General features: G+C 45.7%; 1 pseudogene; it reads right to left on the reverse strand.

Annotated features, from left to right (window-relative positions):
• Window positions 1-6889: 6889 nt before the first annotated feature.
• LOC141845385 (uncharacterized) lies at window positions 6890-8207 on the reverse strand (annotated as a pseudogene).
• Window positions 8208-8453: the final 246 nt, after the last annotated feature.

The following is an 8453-nucleotide window of genomic DNA, read 5'->3' on the forward strand; positions in this document are numbered from 1 at the left end:
CAGAATAAAATTATTCTAAACATGTACCTCGCGATGACGATGTTGAGCCGTGTTGAATCAATCGAGCGATCCTCGTTGGAATCCCGCCTCTACTGGTGATCCACGCCAAGCTCCCGTTTGGACGGCTTCGGAAGCCACGAGTCGCGTCATCGTCTTCGGTACTAGCCGATGATCCATGACAATCGAATCGAGAGAAGCCTTATTCCGGAAACTGCGCAACAACGTGTATCGCGATCGTTCCGAGGCTTTCTAACTATCATCGAGAATCGTATTCCCAATGTAGTTTATCGGTGGTCAATTGTTGACCGCCGATTAGGACAAACAGTCGGAACACTTCTGATAAAGATGGAATGGTTTCTGAAAACTTTGTAAGTGTCCAGGAAGGTGATGGATGATTGTCAGATGACCAAGATTGATTAAAATGTCCGAATAATCTGTCCGATGATCGGAAATAATTTTCGATGGGTGCACAGAATTCCGATGACAATCTAATACAATCCGACATCAACAATATTCTTCCATACAACCATTACAAGGATACAACCAATACAAATAATATCCTCTCCTCCCTCCCACACTTCTCCTACTGAAACAGACCAACAGACCGAAGAAGAAAATAAAACAGGATTTTCATGCTTCATCTGTTAGACGAAGAAGAACAGATTCTTCTCCTTCTTTTAGTGGCAGTGAGCAGCTCCTCCGGTAGAGTAGACCGGTGGCAACATCCCAGTAGCTCTGGTGTTGATGGCAGAACAGGGGTCTGATCGGGCACCGAAGGAGGCGGCGGCAGGCGAAGGAGCGGCGCTAATCGCCTTCCACGCGGTCGGCGGAGCAGAGGCAAGCAAGCTCGCGGTCGTCGCTTCTTCGGGCAAAGAAAGCAGGGCAATCTCACGAAGGCGAGATCGTGAGCGACGACAAGGGTTTGTCGCTCCTCTTGCCTCTCCGACGTCGAACAGCGGAGTCTTCCCCGGCGACGAACGACGCTCGAGCAGCGGCGTTCAGAAAACCCTAGTGGCAACGGTGACTCCCAGCGTTTCTGGCGACTCAGGGAAGGAGACAAGCCTCGGCGCTGTTGTCACGACCCGGGAGATAGCCGTCCGAAAAATTTCGGCAGCACCTCCCCAGTATCACTGACAATTCCCTGTATACATACATATATAAAGGCCCACACGGCCTATCCATACTACAAAATATGGATTTAAACAAGTAATGAAAAATAAAAGTGACCCACACGGCCACATACACATCCTACACAATGCATAAGAATAAAATTCTAATTCTACACAACAAATAAGAAATAAACTCGTAAAGTAACGACAAATCCAAAGTTTCGTAAGCGGAAACGTAACAAGTACAAGTATGAAATCAAAATAGGAGAAATATGCTATAGTTTCGAAAACACCGAAACGAAATCATAAAGTCCGATACGCAGAAAGTAAACCAACGATACAAGTATACCAACACATACTACAAACACATCCAACACACACACACATCCAAGTCCTCGTCGTGAGATGGCATCGCTGGCAGATCTCTGGCATCCTCTGTAAGCTCCTACCTGATATCTGGGAAGACAGAAAAATCCCAGGGTCCAAAAGATGTGAGTACAAATACTCAGTGGGTAATATAGAAAGACAGTGCATGAATAAAAGAAATAGCAAAAGGATAGGTACATACCAAAGGTCAACAAGGTATCAAGAATATCTCTGCAAATAATAACAACTAACATGGATCTCATGTAATGCACCATATGAATGACATGTCAAGCATAGTGCAACAGTCAAGAATCAAACAAGTAGACAATCAAAATGCAGTATCAGTACGGTCCAATACATATATATCATGCACATGATGTGCATATGCATGATGCAACTGCCCCACTCACTACAGCACTCGTGCAAGCATCTGAGGCTGGGATGGCCGGCATCGGGGGATCAGTACTCCGCGCCCTACAACAAAGTAGTCCGGTGATCCAAATCAGGGATCAGTGCTCCGCGTCCGGTGATCCCGTAGCTATGATAAGCTACATATCCTATGGCCGATATCTGTCCTCTAATACTCATCACCGACGTACCAACCATGTACTCTCCGAGTACCACCCCTATCCGGTGTCGAGGTCAAATCATCGACTCGGCTGCGTACACTGCCATACAGCCGTCGACTGCGTACACTGCCATACAGTCGCCATCACCATGATGGAAATAGGGTATAATAACCACCTATATAGATATACAACTAAAGTCATCTACCATCACGATAGACCCACAACAATGGGATTTACAATCGTTATCATGCATCATGATGAGATGCTCAAATCATAGTAATCATCACCTACTATACTAATCAATAAGCGTAGGTATAAGTCATCATGATCGCAAGTATCATAAGAAAGAATCATATCAATAATGATCATAAATGTCATATCAAGGATAGAAACAGTAATCAGGAATGATAATCCAAGATCAACGGCATAAGGACAAGCATGGTATAACATGAGTAATGAAAAAGGTATACAAATAACAGGAAAGAGTAACATCAAGGTATCAAACTACAATGACTACAAAAGAATCATGCACTGTAAATAGAATAGAACTGTATTGACCAAATACAGTAAATTACCCACCTGATGTATCGAAGATCAAAACTAGAACCCCCAGAACCCTCGTATATATCAAACTCCAAGTATCACTCAGGGTCCTGCAAAATACAATGATAATATCCTAAATATCATGATGTAACCAAGAAACCCTAATCAATCTAAAGTTAGCTTAATTCTATTTAATTAACCTAACTTGGGTTAGACTAATCTAACCGTTAGGTGCTATTATCAAGATTCAATCAAACAATTAATTAGCTGTATTAATTAATTAATACAACCAAATCTCATGTTTAATTAAAGCTACCCCCATTAGGTTAATAAATCCCATTAGCTTGATTTTACCTGATTAGGTTCATAGTTGTAATGATGGCTTGAAATAGATCAACCCAATAGGATTAGACCTAGTTCCAATCCAACTCACCTAAAACCTAATCAAACTGATTAAACTCAAATGACCCTTAATCGGATCAACTAAAATCATTAACAAGCCAACCCAATAAATCCATAAGGTCCAACAGTTCCTCAAATCATCAATCACCTAAATCAGATTTATACAACATCCAATAGAAATCATACTCCTATCTCATACCGAGCAAAGGACATAAAAACATCAACCTCAAAAATTCAGCTTTACAATGAAGCTTACCTGCATTTGTACCCAAGCTCAGCCCTAGCTCTGAAAGCCTCAATCCTTTAGATCCGCTGCAAAACCAACAGAAACCATAGCTTGTTCCACTTCACAATAACAACCGAATCAACATCATCAACCAAATCCGAAACCAGATCAATCAGCTTTCCTTTTCACTCCAATTAGGCCCAAAGGATTTATTTTTAAAATTTACCCTAATAGTTTCGGTATTTTACATTCTCCCCCACTAACAAAAATTTGGTCCCCAAATTTATTAACTTCAAACTACAATGCAGAAATACTAAGAAAATTGAAATCATACCTCAAGCAAATAGATGGAGGATATCGAGCTCGGATAACATCCTCCAGCTCCCATGTAGCCTCCTCATCTGAATGATGCTGCCATCCGACTTTTACAAGTCGAATGGTTTTGTTCCGCAACTGTCGTTCCTTCCGGTCAAGAATCCGCACCGGAATCTCCTCATAAGTCGCGTCTGGCTGGAGAGGAACAGGTACTTCCTTCAGAATATGCGAAGGATGAGGTACGTATTTCCGCAGCATAGAAACATGAAATACGCTATGAACACCAGCAAGTGTCGGCGGTAGTGCCAGGCGGTATGCCACCTCGCCAATCCGCTCTAGTATCTCAAAAGGACCAATGTAGCGTGGAGCAAGCTTTCCTTTCAGTCCGAACCTCTTCACCCCTTTCGTGGGTGAAACTCGTAAAAATACATGATCGCCTACAGAGAACTCCAATGGCCGACGTCTCTGATCTGCATAACTTTTCTGTCTATCATGGGCCTCTGACATCCGTCGTCGGATAGTACGTACAAGCTCGGCATCCTGCTGTATACTCTGTGGACCCAAAAACTGTCTCTCGCCAACCTCCTCCCATAATACTGGAGATCGGCACGGTCTACCATACAATGCCTCGAATGGCGCCATCTGAATAGTGGAGTGGTAGCTATTATTATACGCAAACTCTACCAAATGCAAATGATCCTCCCAGCTGCCACCAAAGTCCAGAATACATGCTCGTAATAAATCCTCTAGTGTCTGAATCGTGCGCTCTGACTGACCGTCAGTCTGAGGATGAAAGGCTGTGCTGAACCTGAGCTTCGTACCCAGTGCCTGCTGTAAACTCTGCCAGAATCGCGAAGTAAAGCGAGGATCTCTGTCTGAAATAATACTCTCTGGTACTCCATGCAGCCTAATAATCTCTCTGGAATACAAGTCCGCCAAACGGTCCAGAGAGTCAGTCTGACGTATCGGTAGAAAATGAGCAGATTTGGTTAGTCGATCCACGACTACCCAAATCGCATCATGACCCTTCCGGGTCCTAGGCAAACCAGTAACGAAGTCCATAGTAATATGATCCCATTTCCACTCAGGAACCGGGATCTCCTGTAGTAATCCTGCTGGTCTCTGGTGTTCGGCCTTCACCTGCTGGCAGACCAAACACCTCGCAACAAAATCGGCCATGTCTCTCTTCATGTCGTGCCACCAATAGGAGCGCTTTAGGTCCCGATACATACGAGTACCACCCGGATGTATCGAAAACCTAGAATGGTGTGCCTCCTGTAATAACTCCTCTCTGACTGGATGCTCTGGAACACACAGTCGTCCTCGGAATCGAAGAACTCCGTCTGCATCACAAGAAAACCCTGGCTGCAGTCCGGAATCCAATCTGCTGCGGATAAACTGGATGTGCTGATCACTAGCCTGGGCTGACTTAATCTTCTCTACTAACTCTGACTGAGCAACCATCGTAACCAGAATACCCTGCTGAGTCTGACTATGCTCCACAAGCCCCAACTCAGAAAACTGTCGAACTAAATCAGTCACGGATACCATCTGACTAGCCAGAATCCCTCGAGACTTCCGGCTAAGCGCATCTGCAACAACATTAGCTTTCCCAGGATGGTAGCTAATGGTACAATCGTAATCCTTCAGATATTCCATCCATCGTCTCTGTCTAAGGTTCAGCTCTTTCTGGGTGAATAGGTACTTCAGACTCTTATGATCCGTGAAAATCTCAAATGTAACTCCATAAAGGTAATGTCGCCAAATCTTCAGAGCGAAGATAATAGCGGCAAGCTCCAAATCATGCACAGGGTAGTTCTTCTCGTGGTCTTTCAACTGACGAGAAGCATAAGCAACTACCCGATCGTGCTGCATCAATACCGCACCAAGTCCCTGAATGATGCATCAGTATAAAGTGTGAATCCATCCTCGCCAGAAGGGAATCACCAATATCGGAGCACTCACCAATCGCTGCTTCAGCTCCTGAAAGCTAGTCTCACAAGCCTCTGTCCAGACGAACTTCGCTCCCTTCTTGGTCAGACGAGTCAGCGGTGTAGCAAGACGAGAGAAATTCTCAACAAATCTCCGATAATATCCTGCTAAACCCAGAAAACTACGGACCTCCTGAACTGTCTTCGGCTGCTCCCAACCAGTAACAGCCTCAATCTTCTGAGGATCAACAGAAATGCCTCTGCTGGATACAACGTGTCCGAGAAATCCCACCGATGATAACCAGAAAGCACATTTGCTGAACTTTGCATACAGCTGCTCTCGACGTAATGTCTCGAGTACAATGCGGAGATGCTGCTCATGCTCTGCCTCTGATCGAGAATATATCAGAATATCATCAATAAAGACAATGACGAACCGATCCAGATACTCCAAGAAAATCCGGTTCATCAGATCCATAAATACGGCCGGAGCATTGGTGAGACCGAACGACATCACCAAAAACTCATAATGTCCGTACCGAGTGCGGAAAGCTGTCTTCTGGACATCCTCATCTCGTACTCTGAGCTGATGATAGCCAGATCGCAGATCAATCTTAGAGTACACGCATGAACCCTTCAGCTGGTCAAATAAGTCATCGATGCGAGGCAATGGATACTTGTTCTTCATGGTTACCGCATTCAACTGGCGGTAATCAATACACAATCGCATAGATCCATCCTTTTTCTTCACAAATAGGACTGGAGCTCCCCAGGGTGAAACACTCGGACGAATGAAACCCCGGTCCAATAATTCCTGTAGCTGGACCTTAAGTTCCTCTAGCTCTTTCGGTGCCATCCGATATGGGGCCTTGGACACTGGTGTCGTGCCCGGAATTACCTCGATAGTAAACTGAACTTGCCTCTGTGGTGGTAAACCAGGAAGCTCGTCCGGGAATACATCCTGAAACTCTCGGACGATACGAACATCGGAAGGACAAGAAATACCGTCTTCCTCTGTTTGCTTCAGAAACAACAGATAACCGCGGCAGCCACTGTCTAATAGTCTCTGAGCCTGTATAGCCGAGATAATAGATAATCCATCACTCTGAGTGCCAACGAATTCCCAAGCGGGTTGATCCGGAGGTCGGAAGGTAACCACTCTCGCTCGGCAATCTACTGTAGCATGGTAAGTGGCCAACCAATCCATACCCAGAATGATATCGAATTCTGCCATATCAAGCACCTGCAGATCCACTGTAAGGGTATGACCGTCGAAATCCAACGGACATTCCCTAATCTGCTGATTGGTAGTCAGCACTTCACCGGATGGTAAAGATACTGCTAGACTACACAATCTAATCATCGGAATTCTACCAATTTTTCTCAAAAATACTCTAGATATAAAAGAGTGAGAGCTACCAGTATCAATCAAAGTATCTGCATATATAGAATAGACAGAAACCATACCCCTGATGACCGATCCATCGGCCCGCTGCGCATCCTCCCGAGTAATCGCATAGACACGTCCAACCTCAGTGCTGGACGGCTGAGTAACCGGCTGAGAGGTAGAAGGCCGCCACTCCGTCGGAACCTGACTCTGGAGGAGCTGGAGTCGGAAACTGAGGCTGCTGCTGAGGTAGCATATATGACTGAGGTACGGCTGGTAAGTACTGCTGTGTAGAATAACGTATCTCTGGACCAGTAGAATACTGAAAAGCTGTCGGTGGAAGCTGCCTGGTCTCTCCCCTGAAGCATATACATCTGTGGCTGGGGTGGTAGGGGTAGCTGCTGCTGATGTGCTCTGGGCCTCTGTGTCCTCTGCGATCGCTGCTGGGTAGGACGCCCTCCTGAAGATGCAGCACCAGTAGGCTCCAGCTGAGCCTTCAGAGTACACTCTCTGATCGTATGACCCGGACGTTTGCAGTAGTAACAGATAGGATGATCCAGTGGGCAATCATCTATCATATGACTGGATGATCCGCAGCGATTACACTTCTTATTCTGATCTTTCTGGCCGAATATGAAGTACTACGGAACTGTCCTCTAGACGGCTGTCCAGTCCTCTGTCGCTTCTGAGCAGTCGGCTGAGAGTCCCGACCCCTCATTTTACCGCGAATGTTCTGCTTTCCAACCTCTTTCTCTTTCTCTCTAGATATCTGCTGCCGAGTCAACTCGATAGCCAATGCTCGGTCTAAGGCCTCTCTGTATGAGCTGATAGAAGACCCTGACATCCTGTCTCGAATGTATGCAGCGAGGCCCTGTACAAACTGATCCATCCGATCCTCGTCCTGCGCCACCAGCTGTGGACAGAACTCTGAAAGTTTCTTAAATTCTGCATGTTATATTCCGTAACTGACCTTTCTCCTTGCTTCAGACTCAAGAACTCCTGACGGCGTGCCCTGCGGAAGGTCGCCGGAAAATACTCTCTCTCGAATACCTCTCTGAAAGATGTCCATGTCACCTCCCGCTCTCCAATACGATCTTCTGAGTCTTCCACCAAGTAAGAGCCTCATCTCGCAAGTGATAAGTAGCCAATCCGACCTTCTCTGAGTCCGTACAATCCATATACTCATAAGTGTCCATCAAATTCTCCATCCACGACCGAGCTTTCCACGGATCAGATCCTCCGTGAAATAGAGTGAAACGTTCCTTGGCCGATTTGGCCAAGGTCATAATACGGCTCTTAGCAGCCGGAGCAGATGTAGTCATATCTGGAGGAATCCCCTGGGTCTGACCACTCGGCTCTCCGATCGGAATATCACGGTTTTGATCCCGTATATCCCTCTCCTGAATAAGATCGGGCTCCTCTGACATATCAGGTCGTCCCAGGTGTCGACCTCGTCCTCGGCCTCGGCCTCGAGGTATAGGGGCCATATAATAAAATGTACCTGATACACGATCAATATAAATTTTCTACCCAACTAGAGAAATATACTAAAATACTTACAGGTTTTTGCCGGAGATCTTTGCCATGCCATTTCCATCTCACGAT

Source organism: Curcuma longa, chromosome 14, assembly GCF_044706935.1.
Source record: "Curcuma longa cultivar G26 ecotype Majalengka, Jawa Barat chromosome 14, ITB_CL_G26_1.1, whole genome shotgun sequence".
Taxonomy (NCBI): Eukaryota; Viridiplantae; Streptophyta; class Magnoliopsida; order Zingiberales; family Zingiberaceae; genus Curcuma; species Curcuma longa.